Genomic DNA, 7612 nt, shown 5'->3' with positions numbered 1-7612 from the left:
CCTGTCTATCAGATCTGTTCCATTTGTCTGGCCAAAAGGAATTTTATGATTAACCTCAAGGCGCTGTTACATTTTGTCCTGGGGAGAAGGAGTAATTTCAAAACCTGAAGTTTCAGAATATGTCTGTCTTTTGTTTATTCCACCAAGGACCTTCCTGTCTACCTCATAACATGCTAACTAACCTGTCTCAGTGGTAGGTCTCTTTTACCCTGGACAGTGCTGAGCACTTCTTCCTAAGGAAGGATTGAGCTCCTCCCCAATATTTCAGATCTTCTGTGGGAGAGATTAACTGCTTAGTCTCAACATAAAGCCATCTGCTAGGTGGCTTTAACAGAGACACCAACGGGATTTTTTTCAGATTTCAAATGGTTTGTTTTCAAAGTAGAATTGTGTTGCACAAGGAGGCTACATTGAAATAAACACTCTCATTACAACATTTTGTTGAAATGAATTTGCAATTTTTAGTTCCTGTTGTAATATGAGAAAACAACTTGGATTTTAAACATAATAGGCATAAGTGATCAAACTGGGCCTTTGTTTGCTTACAAGAAGTCTCCATGGTAATTTTATAGCCTTCCTGGTCATTTTGCAGCTTTCCTTCTCTACGTTTCTGGAAACTGCCAAACACTGAAATCAGAGACTCCAACGACTACTTATCAGATTTTAGGCCTGCTAAACATTGATCTCAAATCTTTAGAGCCATTCTGAACGAACCTAATTCTCCCATGGAAAATAATCTATTTCCCCCATAGGCTGGAAAAGTCTGGACTGTGTCACACTGCACAATCATTCCATCAGCTGGCTTTAGTTCTCTTTCGAAATCACTTTCAGATTTAAATTAGGAACTCACCTAGTAGCCCCAAGGAAATTTAGGGATCACCACGTCCAAACTCTCATGCAAACCGTCATTTTATGGACATGAAAACTAAGACCCAGGGAGGTGAAGCGATCTGCCCAATTGAGAATTCAAGTCATCTAACTATAAAGTCAGGAGTAAAACCCAGGTCTCCCAACTTCTGGTATGTTCTAGGATCAAACACCACGGTGACTCTAATGCTACGTCCTTTTTCATTGAAAGGACGCAAGTTGGGATCTCTAAAAGCTACTTTGGCTACAACACCAATGTTTTTAAGGTTGGTGGAGTCCTTTAGAATAAGGCTGTTGCAATGTGTGGTGCATACAGCAGCAGAATCAGCATGTCCAGGGAGCTTGTTAGAAGGCAAATTCTTTATTATTATTATTATTATTATTATTATTATTAATTGTAATAAAATACACGGAACATAAAAAGTACCATTTTGATCATTATAAAGTATATAGTGCAGCGGTATTAGGCATATTCCTAGTGTCGTACAACCATCCCCACTTTCCATCTCCAGAACTCTTTTCATCTTCCCCAACTGAAACTTAGTACCCATTTAACAACAGCTCCCCATTTCTCTTTCTCCTGGCCCCTGGCAACCACCATTCTACTTTCTGTTTCAATGGGTTTAGTCCTGGTGCCTCATATAAGTTGAATCATGTAGTACTTGTCTTTTTGTGACTGGCTTATTTCACTTGGCGTAATATCCTCAAGGTTCATCACGCTGTAGCCTGGGTCATAGTTTCCTTTCTTTTTAAGACTGAATACATTCCAGTGTGTGTCTGAACCACATTTTGTTTGTCCGTTCATCTATAGATAAACACTTGAGTTGCTTCTACATTTTGGCTATTGTGGGTAAATGTTGCTATGAGCACCATGTACCAGCAATCCCTCTTCAAAACCCTGCTTTCCATTCTTCTGAGTATATACCAAAAAGTGGAATGATTGGCTAGAACTGCAAATTCTTGGGCCTCATCTGAAATGACTAATTCAGAATCTCTCAAGTGGGCCCAGGAATCTGTGCTTTTACAGGTTCTCCTGATGATTCTTCTATTTGCTAAAGCTGGAGCAAGCACTGCTCTGAAGGATTCCCTCAGTGTGACTTGTAGGGGAAGAATAGGTGATCGTTTACCCTCAGGCAGGAACTGAGATTTCCTCCCCGGATCTTACAGGGAAGAACTGACTGTGTTGCTTGTTTGAATAATGAGGTGGATGTCTTTCAGATGGGGATTTTGGAATCAGTCTTAATACTTCAGGGCTCTGATTCATTTTAAAATAAAAGAGGTTAATAGGTGGATTAATAGGTGCAAAAAAAAAGAAGACTGATTGCTCTGCTTATAAAGAACAAGAGGTGGGGGTGGTAAGTGATAATAAAAGAACTCCAGCATCATGGAAGGCATGGGAGTTGCATAGATCATTAAGATAATGCACATTATCTCAACGAGCTTATATTTAGTGGAGGGACAATCATGACATTAAGAGGTAACTACTAAGGTAGATTGCAAGAGTGTTGTTAGAGTAGGGCGGTATAAAACACATTTCACCAGGGGTTTTAGGAAGGATAGGGGCTCATTTGAATGGACACCCAAATAATCAGAGTGGAACTCAGCCCTAAACAATCACTGAGGCGGTTTCTGCACTGGGTGGACATAGCCAGCAATGGGAATTTAATGAGGGATATTTAGCCTAATCTTGGATTGAAGGGGAGGCTCTCCTCCAGGTGAGTTTCGGAGGCTCGGCATTAGCATGAATAAAGGAGGGAGAGTGCAGGTACAGAACAAATTGAGATGTGAAAAAGTATTTCCAAGTTTTGTCTTCACGCTGCTACAAAAGGAAATGGGAGGCTTCAATCAGGTGGAGCCCCTGAAGAGCCCTAATCTGGAGTATAAGTAGTCATGTTTGCATTGTAGAGATGAATTTTGTACAGAAGGGACTTGGTGAGGAAGGTGAGGGATAGTAAGCACCTTTGGTTGTCCATCTTACAGTCATCCATCAATTTTGCTGTGGCATCATCTTCTCGTGGGGATCAGGGAAACTGGTCCCTTCTCAGGTCCATCAGTGAATTTTGATTAATCTAAGATAATCATGGTCACATGTTTACGGGCTTGCAACCTTGCGTAAGGATCCCAAAGGAGAAGTCAGGGGCTGTGGCTGCAGTCAAGACCGTGACCCCGATGAAGTACCTGATGTGCTTCCTGAGTCCTGAATGATATTGTTGTGTGGCCAAGCTAATCATCTCTCGAGATGCTTCCAGATTTCTTGTTGAGATATGATATTCTTTATTGCTAAGATACTTTTGTTTGAGTTCTCTGTTACTTGACGCTGAAAACATATTCAATGCATAGTCAGAAACGGGACAGGGAATTTGGTTAGGAGGTTTCGTAAGGACCCAACTGAGGGTGATGGGGCCAGTACTAAGGCAGAAGGAAGTAAAGGCAGAGACAAGGAGATGGATTCAAAACCATTGAAGAAAATCAGCAAGCTTGGTGAATAACTGAGTGGGAGTAAGGAAGACAGGGGAAGCCCATGACTTCCAGTCACCCACCAACTTCTAAGATTCTTCCAGCAAACTATCGATTGTGTTCAACTATGTCATAAAGAGGAGTCAGAGATGCCGGCAGTTTTCTGTTTTACACAAAGTGAAGCTCACTAAATTATTCTGTAGCTTCATAGTTGCTTTCTCTCTGCTTTTAGGACATTTTGTTGGCCATATCTAGGCATTCTTTGATACTGAGTCTTTGGTTAGGAATAAAACTTACAAACATATCACGGTTCCTAGGGGAAATTATGCTCTGATTTATAAAATGTGCATTTGGATATAGTTTCTAGAACCACATTCTAACGAAAACCAGGGACTCCATGTGTTTATTGAACCAGTGCCTCCAGTGTCTGGCAGTAGCCTGTCCCTTTAAGGCCCTGGCCCTAGCGGTTTCCACGTTGAACTCTAGCTTTATTGACTGAGCTCCCCACAGCTGGCTCTTTTTGTTTATAGGCCCAAGTGATCTCTAGTTTTGTGCTTATATATTTTCCTTTGGTCCAGAACTTGCTTTGGATTGCACTTCTGATAACTAAATCTTTGTTTTGGCCCAGATGCTCCTTTTGTGAAATTCCACCTGGAAAGCCTGTCCCAGCATTCCAAACGCCCTCCACCCATCCTGTATCCCCCCCCACCCCCACCACCACCGTTTCAGCCCCAAAGGATGAGATTCTTGCAGTTGGGTCCCACTCTGTCCATACAAAACTGCATACACATGATGATGATGATGATGATGAAATAACGATAAGGACCATTTTCAGTAATGATGTCAACTGTTTTACACGTGTTATCTCATTTCAACCTCACAATAAGCTAGTGAGGTAAGTGTTACCATCTCCATTTTCATGACGAATAATTAGGCTCAGCAATGTTAAGCAACTTCCCAAGTTTGATAGTCAAAGGCCCACATTCTTCATGTACAGATACTGTCATTGATGCAGTACAAGGAGAGTCTAAGCTAACACAAGGTAAGGCAGAGCAAAGTTAAAGCCTGTGCAAAGTTGGGCCATGGTTCTGCCAAGCACTAACCTGCACGGTCCCAAGCAATAGAACACAGTGCTGTGCCATAATGCATAATGCGGGGCACTGTTAGGCCATGCAAATCTGTGTCAAGGTAAAGAGAAGCCTACTTCCTTTTTTTCCTTACATCCCTCCCTCCTTCTGTTTTATAAAGGAAGTTCCCTTTTGTTTCATGTCCGTGCTCCTGATTTTAATTAATTTAATTCATGAAGAAATGATACGATGTTAAAATTCCAGTATATTTCTTTTTTAAATAATTTCTTAATTTTTCAATTTCAGTTGACATACCATATTCAATTAGTTTCAGGTGTACAACATAATGATTAGCTATCTATAGAACTTATGAAGTGATCACACTGATAAATCTAGCACCCATCTGACACCACACATAATAAACAGTCTTATTGACTATATTTCCTATGCTATACTTTACATCCCCGTGCCTATTTGGTAACTATCCACTTGTACTTCTTAATCCCTTCCCCTTTTTTACCTGCCCCCTCCCCCAACCAGCAATCATCAAATATTCTCTGTATCTATGAGTCTGTTTATGTTTTGTTCATTTATTTTGTTCTTTAGATTCCATATGTAAGTGAAGTCATTTGGCATTTGTCTTTCTCTGTCTGACTTACTCCACTCAGCACAATGTCCTCTAGGTCCATCCATGTCGTTACCGATGGCAGGATTTCATTCATTTTATGGCTGAGTATATATACACCATATCTTCTTTATCCATTCATCCGTTGATGGACACACAAGTTGCTTCCACATCTTGGCTATTGTAAATAATGCTGCAATGAACATACAGATGCACATACCTGTCCCTTCGAAGTAGTGTTTTGCGTTTCTTTGGATAGATACTCAGAAGTAGGATTACTGGATACTTCTTTGTCTCTTGTTATAGTTTTTGTTTTAAGATCTATTTTGTCTGGTTTAAGTATTGCTACCCAGTTTTGTTTGTTTGTTTGTTTCCATTTTCACGAAATATCTTTTTCCATCCCTTTACTTTCAGTCTGTGTGTGTCTTTTTGTAAAAAATTAGTTTCAGGTGTACAAAACAGCAAAATGATTAGATATTTACACCACGCACAAAGTTATAATCCCAACAAGTCTACTACCCATCTGACACTGTGCATAACTATTCCAACACCATTGACTATATTCCCTATGCCAAAGTACATAGGGAATTCCCTATCCCTAAAGTAGAGGATGTACTTTATATCCTGTGACTATACATACATATATATAATATATATATTTATTTATAGTTAACACTTAAAATTATATTATATTAGTTTCAGGCATCAGCACAGCTGTTAGTCATTTATATAATTTATGAAGTGTTCCCCCCAATAAGTCTAGTACCCATCTGACATTATATATAGTTTTTACAATATTATTGACCATATTCTCCATACTGTATTTCACATCCCCATGACTATTTTGTGACTACCAATTTGTACTTCTTAATCCCTTCAACTTTCTCACCTATCCCTCCAATTCTGTGCATGTCTTTCAATCTGTAGGAAGCATATATAAGGGTTTGATTTTCTTATCCATTCAGCCACCCCATGTCTTTTTTTGTTATTAAAATTTATTGGGGTGACAATGGTTAGTAAAATTATATAGATTTCAGGTGTACAATTCTGTACTACATCATCTATATATCACATCATGTGTTCACCACTCAGAGTCAGTTCTCCTTCCATCACCATGTATGTGACCCCTTTAACCCTATTCTATGTCTTTTGTTTACATTAAATGTAATTGTTGATAGATATATAGTTATCGCCGTTTTATTTTTCATATTTTAAAATCTTTTTTCTTCTTATTCTTCTTAAAGAAGTCCCCTTAACATTTTTTGTGATACTGATTTGGTGATGATGAATTCCTTTAGCTTTTTCTTGTCTGGAAAGCTCTTTATCTGTCCTTCGATTCTAAATGATAGCTTCGCTGGTAGAATAATCTTGGTTGTAGGTCCTTGCTTTTTGATCACTCTGAATATTTCTTGCCAATCCCTTCTGGCCTGAAAAGTTTCTGTTGAGAAATCAGCTGATAGTCTATGAAAGCTCCTTTGTAGGTAACTAACTGCTTTTCTCTTTCTGCTTTTAAGATTCTCTCTTTGTCTTTAACCTTTGCCATTTCAATTATAATATGTCTTGGTTTGGGCCTGTTTGGGTTCATCTTATTTGGGACTCTCTGCCCTTCCTGGGCTTGTATGTCTATTTCCTTCACCAGGTTAGGAAAGTTTTCCATCATTATTTCTTCAAATAGGTTTTCAATTCCTTGCTCTCTCTCTTCTCCTTCTGGTACCCAGATGATGCTAATGTTTGTATGCTTGATGTTGTCCCAGAGGCCCCTTAAACTATTCTTTTATTATTATTATTATTATTTTTTCTTTTTGCTGTTCTGATTGGGTATTTTCTGCTACCTTATCTTCCAAATTGCTGATTTGATCCTCTGCTTCATCTAATCTAGTGTTGATTTCCTTAATGTATTCCTTATTTCAGTTATTGTATTCTTTATTTATGCCTGGTTCTTTTTTATGTTTTCTATCCCCATTTTTATGTTTATTATCTCTTTGTTGAAGTTCTCATTGAGATCATTGAGCATCCTTATAACCAGTATTTTGAACTCAGTATTTGGTAGATTGCTTGTCTCTATTTTATTTAGTTCTTTTTCTAGAACTTTGTTCGGGTCTTTCATTTTAAACATGTTTCTTTGTCTCCTCATTTTGGCTGCTTCCCTGTGTTTATTTCTATGTATTTGGTAGAGCTGCTATCTCTCCCAGTCTTAGTAGAGTGATTTTATGTAGTAGGTGTCCTGTAGGGCTGAGTGGATAGTCTCTCTGATCACCTGAGCCAACTGTGTCCCCTGTGTGGGTTTTGTGTGCCCTCCTGTGGTAGTTGAGCTTTGGTTTGCATGTCAATGGCAGGAATTGAACCTTGAGCTGATTAGTTGTGAGGACTGGCTGTGACTACAGTGGAGGAGCTCTTGTGCAGGGACTCATGTTATGGAGCAAGATTCACTTTAGCAGGGCTCTGGTGCGTGCCCAGTCTGCTTTTTGTGTGTGTCATCCTCAGAGGCGGATGGATGGTGCTCTGGCTTTGTCAGAAACTGGCCACTGGGCATGCCAGCCCCAGGGCCTCCTGGGAGGAGCCCTGGGAGGAGCCATGCCACAGGCCAAGTTCAGCT

Source organism: Rhinolophus ferrumequinum, chromosome 3 (genome assembly GCF_004115265.2).
Source record: "Rhinolophus ferrumequinum isolate MPI-CBG mRhiFer1 chromosome 3, mRhiFer1_v1.p, whole genome shotgun sequence".
Lineage (NCBI taxonomy): Eukaryota > Metazoa > Chordata > Mammalia > Chiroptera > Rhinolophidae > Rhinolophus > Rhinolophus ferrumequinum.
This window is presented reverse-complemented; position numbering follows the sequence as displayed.